At 41.4% G+C, this 8,838-nt stretch overlaps 1 pseudogene; it reads left to right on the top strand.

The window, feature by feature from the left end:
• The first annotated feature begins 887 nt into the window (after positions 1-887).
• The window catches only part of LOC122122902, a 50,869-nt pseudogene continuing 42,918 nt past the window's right edge, over positions 888-8,838 (top strand).

The raw sequence follows: 8,838 nt of genomic DNA, 5'->3' as shown, positions 1-8,838 counted from the left end.
GGGGAAGGAGAAGAGTGGTGGGATCTGGGCAACATTACCATGAAACCACGTCTTTTAGCGCTATGCAGGTGTGTCCACACATCTCTAATGCAATGAAGATTTGTGGGGCACTGGAGGGCTAAGGAATGGGGTAGAGGTGGCTCGTGTGGTGAGAGGCATGGGGTGGGGGTGGGCTGAATGGTGGTAGGAAGAGGGAGCCTAGCAGGGGTTATTAGGGCCCAGGAAGATGGGATGGGCCCACTTCTTTTATAACCCACAGGGGGAGCAGAGAAAAAAAATGGGGACGAGAGGGGTTTAATGGAGGGGGCTCTCTGACCCCAAATTGGGGTCGTCATTGGATGGCTCCCACATCTGGGCCCACACTGATCAGAAAGATGGAGATACATGTGGTTGAAGAACTGAGAATTATATTCACCATTTTGCAGTCACTAACTGCTGACTTCGCTTCCGTAACTTGCTTTTGCTAACGTTAAATTACAAAGATAGGTCTGTGTCAACAAACTCTAAAGAATGTAAGCGCCATGATAGATAACTAACTACTGACCTCAAGCCCCAGACATTCCCAGAGCCCGGAACAATGGCTAACACATATTCCGGATCCTCCTCCGGGAACTGGACCCCGAGATAATGACTATCTGGCAGGACCAGCAAACTAGGCCAAATGTCAACCAATCGCAAGCCTATGAGAATTCCCCCTAACCCTTATCATCCAAAGCAACCATCCCCCTTGAGTCACCCCATGCCAATCATTTTACAAAGAGTGTTACAAAATTTCCTGCGTGGCATAGTGATTTGCTGTGAGTGTCTACTGGTGCCCTGTCCCTACCTTAAAATGTATAAAAGGTGCTGTAACTCTTTGTTCAGGGCCTCTTGCTAGCACCCCTACAATGGTGTGCAAGAGGTCCGTGCTCGCAAGTTTGTTAATAAACGACTCTTTGCCACTTGCATTGTCCAAGATCTCTGGTGATCTACAGGGGGGTACTACATTTGGTGCATTGGCCGGAAACCCCTCCATTGTAGACTATCCAGACACTGGGATAGTGAGTCGTCAAAGGAACCGATCGGTGAGCTTTTGGTGGCGCCACTTTTATGTTTTAGGAATTGGTGAAAGCCTGCAGCTGTGGTCTTGGGGCTGGCAGAGAGTCTTGGCGGACACGCTATAAGACTGCCAGTGGGTCCAGTAGGAGACGTCCCCTGAACCCCTGGGTGGGGCTATCCTCGAGATCAGGTAGGGGTTTCGAGTCCCCCTGATTGCCTGATTCTCTCTGGTTGGAAGCCCTTCTGGGCAGACTGTCTGACCAGCAGTCTGACGCACTTGCTGTCTGTCTAGAGTGTGCGTGTATTTCTTCTGTTAACTCTAATTTGAATCTTAGGCATGCAGCCGTGGGGTCGGTAGATGAGGGGCTTACTGATCCCCTAGACCGGAGGAAGAGCATGCATTTCTCACTTAATTGTCCTTTTTGGAATTCCAGGAGTGCCTGGACCGGATCGCACCCCCCCCCCCCCCAGAAAGCGTGACCAAGTGCGCATACATTACCAACCCCCGTAAGTGGCGTGTGTGTGTAATTTTGACTTCTTTTTCTTTCTCATCTCGGTTTACTAATTTGGACACTCCTTGATGCAGAGATGGGGCAAGGACAAAGCAAACTTACTTCTCTCAACTTCCTGCTTGGTTATTTCAAAGAGGTAAAAGAGAAGGGGTATAACTTGAGTATAATTGGACATCTCAGAAGAATCTAAAAAGAAAAATTCTCTGGAATGAGTAGAGGGGGTTCGAGTGCCCTGGTTAGTGGTGAGATGTCACCCCATTCACTGAGAACTGATTTTGTCTTTGTGGCCACTTGTTTGTTTTGTTTACTTTAGTGTGTGTGTTCGTTTTATGTTTTCTGAGGTAGGGAAGTTCTGGGTGAGTGTGGCAGGCTCACTCAGCAGACTTCGGATTCAGCTTACTGAGTGGGAGCAGCACCGAGTTTTGGTAGGGATGAACTGGGGCCCATTAGTCCCCAACTCAGCCTTTTGTTGTTGTCTTGTCTAGTTCTGTTTTAGAATTGGTACCAGTTTTAAATGTGGATCCTTGGTTTTTGTGTTTATTTGTGTTTGTGTTTTTTATTTGAACATCTCTGGGGGAATAAAAGTTCCAGCCTCCCACTAGGCTTGGTCACAGACCTGCTAAGTCCCTGCCTTGTGTTACAGCAACCAAGAGGCAGGGCATGGACAAGCCTCAAGCTGCACCTTCTCCCAGTGGAGGCTGCTGGCAGGGAGGGTGTAGAAGGCTATGTGCCTGGTTTGGATTTTCAGCTAGTCCAGACAATGTAACAATTTGTAAAGTGCTCTTATAATTGGATAATAAATCAGGCCAGTTTAGTTTTAGGTGACCCCCTTCCCCAGCCCTCCTCCAACAACAGGGATTCAAAAGACTGATTAGTAAATTGCCTTGCTAAACAAGCAAGCTCTGGGAAAATGAAGCCCAACAAAGGTACCTAGTTTAAAAGAAATACTGTCTTGAATTTTTGTTTAAAAACTTTAAATAATGTACATACAACTGATTTTGATTTTTGTGCGCTTTAAGATCTGTGTGGGTGTTTTGTGTGTGTTTGTCAACATGTTCAAATATAAGAATTGTCAGCATGCTGTAACAATTGGGTGAGTTTAAATTTAAAACGTAAAAGGTTATGAGGTTTGGACATTACCAAAAAATTTAAAGAATCTTCATAGTGTTTTAAATGACTTTTTAAGGATTCTTTAACCTGAAAAACAGAAAATCTGGTATTTGAGAATGCATAAAACTGTTTATACTGTAACCAAGTTATCTGGCTTAACAAAAAATGCATTGCCTGCTTGGGATTTAGTTCCCTTGGCTAAAATTTGGGGATAAACATTAGAAATTTAAATGTAAAGGTTAGTTTAACACTGTCAAAGACCATACCTGTTCTGTCTGCCTAAAACTGTGTATTTCATTCAAGAATCAACAGAAGACCTATCTTTAGGGGTGAGGGGTGAACAGGCAGAAGTGCAGTTCAGCTGGTCATGCATGGTGGGACAGACCCTGGGGGGAGTCCACAGTTGGTGGGACAGGCCCTGGAGAGTCCAAACATGGTAAAAGAGGGCAAGTTGGCACAAACGCAATTCATCTAACCCTAAAGAGTTGGATTGGGTGCGTGCCCATTCCATAGGAGGGGCCAAATGGCCCATCTTTGTTCTGTCCCTTTTCCATGTAGATAGACACTGGAAACATGATGGTTAAATTGAGTGATGTGATGATCTGATTAGTATTGCTAAAACTATCCCTTGGATGTGTTAACATTAAAATTAGGAAGGCCTTAAAAAGAGGGTTAAAAAGTTATTTGTATAATATGGCTTACTTTCAATTATGTTCTACAATTAGGATGTTTTTAAAAGTTATAAAGGTGTTAAGTCTAGCTTTGTGGTATAGTGATGGTGACTGTAATTCTTGCATTAAGGAAAAATTGTCATTTGAGTTTAAAAGTTTTAATGTGTAAAAACAAGCAGCTAAGAGACAATGAGTGACACTTGGCCTCAAGATTTTAAGAGATAAAAAAACACAAATGAAAACTAAAGTATAAAATATTAAAGGAGATTCATAAGAAGTTTAAAATTAGGACTGGATTTTTGAATATAAAATTTAAATGTAAAATTGTTCTTAACATTGGCCTCAAAGTGCACGAAGAAAAAATTAGGATTACCAAAAGAATTGCTATTCTAGTTCGCTCTTATAGGTTTTTTTTTTTTTAAAAACAGTTTCCAGCAAGCCCAGAGCAAAGCACAGAGGATTCTTACAAGTTTGTTAGATGTAACTTTGGCTTTTAATAAGTTTCAGGTAAGAGCATGCTTAAAAGCTACTTCTATGTTGACCACCTTGTTGCTTTTAATTGGGGTAAAATGGCCTTTTGTAAGACTCATTGATCCAAAACTGATTCGAAGCCAGCCCGGGCAAAAAAAGGTTCCTATAAGACTGTCACCTCTGTTCAGCCAGCAGAGTGCTAAAAAAAATAAGCAGTTGCTTTGGGACTCACAGTGGCAGAGTTCTAGCCCTGGACTGAAGAGTCAGGGGACAACATTCAAGCCCCGAGTCCGGGACTCAAAATGGCAGCGTGCTGGCCCTGAGCTGGAGAGCTAAGGAACAGCACTCAGGCCCCGAGTCCAAGTCCAGCGACCAGCTAAAGGGAAATGCCAATGAGGCATTTATCCCAATATGGAGAAGACACTCCTGGGACAAGAACAATGGAGGAGCATCCAGGGGCAGTAAGCCACTGCTTGGATGGCAGAAATGTCAGATCCTAGAGTATTTTTGTGTGACCCTTCAAAACTGGTCAGAGCCAGGAGGTCATGGAAAGATAGTTTGTAAGCATGCCTAATGACTATCTACCCTGTAAGGGACAGGAACTTGCCAGTCCTCTGTGATAGTAATAAAAAGCTAATGTTATAAAGTGTGGGAGATAGTTTAAATCTTAACCGCTTTATGTGCCAAAAGCTCTAATTGGCAGTAACTTTTGAGCTGACACCAGTTACATGAAATTCATCTGCTCAGGAAAAAAGTTTGTAAACCTGAGAGAGTGTTTCTATTGATATCTGTCTCAAGGCCTGCAAAGGTAATTTAGGCATTGTTAGGGTCACTAGAGATCACATTCCTAAGTCATCCAGAAAGATGCTTTCACAAACAAGAGTGCTAAACAAACTACACTGGTGTAGCCGGAAAAAAGGTCTGTGCAGTTGTCAAAAGTTAAATATTGTTCTTAATGACATCTAACCCTGATAGCCTCTTTGTAAAATAGGCTAAGGCTATAGGTTTCTGGCTAGGTAGGATCAAAGCCCTAAAGTCAGCTTGAAGGAGTTACAGAAGATGGACTTTCATCCATCAACCCCCCCTTTTTAAGATCAAGGGTCCAGAGTCAGTTTTGGAGAAATGAAGCAAAATGGATAAAATAATATTTTTTTTTTAGAAAAAGGCAAAAAGAATAGTGTTAACAGTTGTAGGTGTGCAAGTGTGGAGACTGCATCTGTCAGAGATGATTACAAGACTAAGCCTTCTGTGTCTATTTACAAAAATATCTGATTAGTAAAAAAGTTGTTATTTTGGTAAATTGTCCTGGGCTATTGTCTAAATGTTCTTAAAAACCAACGGGGCCACAGCCTGCCAAGCCTATGTATTACTTGTATCCTTAACCAGTCTGTGTAGGAATTTGCAGCCCAGCACGAGGTGTGACAGTCCCTTGGAGCCACTGAGAGACCCTGCTGCTGCTGCTGCTGTATACCTTAATGGGTAAAGTTCAATGACGGCCTGACAGTCACTTGGAGGAACTCCTGCCTGATTCCATCACCTGAGTCTGCTTCCTGGTTGAAAGCTGCTAAATCTAAGATCTTGTGGGACATTCTTTTGGGTGATATCCAAAAACTCTCTCTATTCCCACAGTGGATATTGGGGACAAGGATATCACTGGCTTGCTTGCCTTAGACACTTCAGTGCATAGTGTCTGGAAATCCACTGTATAGTCCCAGCCTAGTTTGGCTCTGGTATGGTAGTATCAATGCAGGTAGTAAATGAGACCCAGCCCAACTCTTGGCCTTAAAATCTAGCAAGCTTCTGCATCACAGTGGTGTCTTAAGCCTGTTCTAAAATAAAGGTTCCTCAAGCCAAAGAAAAATTGGGCAGTTTTAAACTCCAGCCACAAAAATGCTCAAGGAATTGTAAAGAAAGTGGGTGGTAAAGAAAGCCTTGAGAAAAGAATTGGGATAATTTGAAAAGTAAGGATTGCCTTTAAATGTTTGAAAAAAGAAAAGAAGACAAACCTCAGAAAGTTTATGTAGCAAATGGTATGAGTATGGCTTAAAATTGGAGCTCACAAATACAGCTGGTATAAAATTAAGCTAACTGTGATACACGGAGTCAAGACCGGTGGGAAAAAAATGTAAGGTACAGTTAATGTCACAATTGGACCTTGTATACTCAACAGACTGGTGTCCTTTGTAAAAAAAAAATCAGCGCAGTCCATCTATTAGTTCTGAAATCCCAATACTAAACTGTAAATATAAAAGACTGTGCCAATTAGGGGACCATGATTGGTTCCTGATGCTGTAGACAAGGGCGGAATGAAGAAGATAAAAATATATATAGACAGCACCTAACAGCCATTTTCCCTTCTGTACCTTTGCTTGCTAAAAACTCTGCTAAAACCTTGAGGATCAAGGTCAGGAGGCCATAAGGAGATAGTTCGCAAGCATGCCTATCCTATGTGATTAGTACATTTACTTTTGACAGTCTGAAACAAATTTAAAAAATACATTGTATTGTTGTATTTCGGAGCAAGGGCATGACTGAAAAGTCAAGGATTTGACATAGTTCACAAGACAAGGGGAGAATGAAGAACTGAGAATTATATTCACCATTTTACAGTCACTAACTGCTGACTTCGCTTCTGTAACTTGCTTTTGCTAACGTTAAAGTATAAAGATAGGTCTGTGTCAACAAACTCTAAAGAATGTAACCACCATGATAGATAACTAACTGCTAACTTCAAGCCCCAGACATTCCCAGAGCCTAGAACAATGGCTAACACATATTCTGGATCCTCCTCTGGGAACTGGACCCTGAGATAATGACTATCTGGCGGGACCAGCAAACTAGGCTAAATGTCAACCCATCGCAAGCCTGTAACTATGAGAATTTCCCCTAACCCTTATCATCCAAAGCAACCATCCCCCTTGAGTCACCCCATGCCAATCATTTTACAAAGAGTGTTACAAAATTTCCCGCATGGCATAGTGACTTGCTGTGAGTGTCTACTGGTGCCCTGCCCCTACCTTAAAATGTATAAAAGGTGCTGTAACTCTTTGTTCATGGCCTCTTGCTAACACCCCTACAACGGTGTGCATGAGGTCGGTGCTTGTGAGTTCGTTAATAAACGACTCTTTGCCGCTTGCATTGTCCAGATTCCCCCACCCCCAAAGTGAGTGAATCACAGCTGAAAAGTCGTGTTCCTGTGTGTACAATTGTCCAAATGCTCATATATGGTGCCAGATTGAGCTGGATGTGTGCTATAGCAGGTGCAAAAGAAGACAGGCCAAGGATGGAGTCTGCCGCCCACCCCCCAGCCATGGCCTGTGAAGCTCATGGTTATGAGCCTGCTGTGCCTCCCCAAAAATGCTTCATCTATAACATGAAAATCCTGCATGAGGACCTTTTCCTCTTCACCTAGTGGACTTCCATCTTCCTGTTCTGTGCCTACTCAGGTGTCAGTGCCATCCCAGATACCCCTGTTTCCAGGTAAGTGGATACGGTTTTTATGTACTCATAATCTTACTTGTATGTATTTTCCATTTGTCCTTTTGATTGGTCCTTTCCTACCTGCACAATGTACTCTATGAGTTACCATGGTATCAACCAGTAAAATGTCACCAGTCATTTGCTTAATATTCTCAGATTCTCTTATCTTGTAGATTCTTACCCTATGAAGTAAATTTTCTGATTTTTCTAGTCTTTCAATCAATACACTAAAAATTTTATCTCTTCATAAGTGATTCTTGCAAGTTATATTAGGGACACTTTATATTGTCTTCTCAGAGTAAAATAGATGTTTTTACAGGAATGGATATACTTATCTAGAGTCTGACCAGATTTGTCTAATAGAACACTTAAGGCATTCTCTGAAGGAAATATATGCTAGTCTATAATCACATTTTTACACCAGAGGCTTAACACAATCACATTTTTGTTTTTGTACAATAAAGAAATTTATTTTCTGCAGTGAAGCACCAGCCATGAACTATCCTTAGAGGCTGGGGAGAGTTACGGACTACACCAAACCTGGGCAATAAGGAGAGGATCAATCAGCTCCAGGATGCTTGAAAGGACATAGAGCTGCAGCTAGGTGAGATGATCAGGCACTTCCAGAGCATTGTAGAGTTGACCTTCACTTACCTTCCTACTGGTGATACTCACATACTCTATACTTTTGTTTGTTCGGAAAAAGGAGTTCATAAAACCCAGCATTGGTAGTTTTCCAGTGGAAAATCAAGCCCTGCTTATCTTTATGTTATGCGAGTTACTTAGTAATAATGAAGAATGGAATATATTAAAGTACGGTTAAGATGTTCTTTCATTAACCGTGAAATTTTCTCCATGGAACACAAATCTAACATTCTACATATGTTCTTAGTCTTGGGGTCTAAGACATGCAAATATTTACAGTGATACTGAAGTTTTCTGCCACCATCAGAAAATGTATTTTCTTCACAATGATATCCTAGGGGGTATTTAAGCGATAAAGGCAAGGTCTGTAATAAATTCAGGCAGAGAACTATTTATCTTTACTTTCAATCTTGGTGTTACAATTTCTGAGTTCTTAGTTATTTCGTTACTCTTTAGTGCATTTCTTCCAGGAAAAAATGCATTTTGCCATAAAACAGATTCTTATCATTAAGATGAGGAATGCATCCTGTTGATTCTCAGACTGTGTTTAGAAACAAAAGATAATGTTTGCATGTATTTAAATGTATTCTTTCTGAGTCCTGACTGCCATTTACCAGGTGTCACTTTCTGTAATCTATCCTGCCTCAGAATTATAAAAAGCTCTGACTTTTCATGGAATTGCATTCCATGTATAGATTGCTTTCATTGGAATCAATACTGTCTTGTTATTTAGTATTACCATTAATGATTGTGGCATGGTTCTCCTTTTAGTCATATTTCAACTTTTTGTAATGTTTAATTTTTACATAGTGTTATGTATGATTTGTTAGATAGTGCTTGCAGTGCTTTTGTTGTTTTGATTTCGTTTGAACACTGGGGATTGAACTCAGATCCTGGTATATGGGAAGAAA

Source organism: Dipodomys spectabilis, unplaced genomic scaffold (assembly GCF_019054845.1).
Source record: "Dipodomys spectabilis isolate Male_0828 unplaced genomic scaffold, ASM1905484v1 ptg000216l, whole genome shotgun sequence".
NCBI lineage: Eukaryota > Metazoa > Chordata > Mammalia > Rodentia > Heteromyidae > Dipodomys > Dipodomys spectabilis.
Note: the sequence above shows the minus strand (reverse complement) of the source record. Positions and strands in the feature narration are given on the sequence as shown.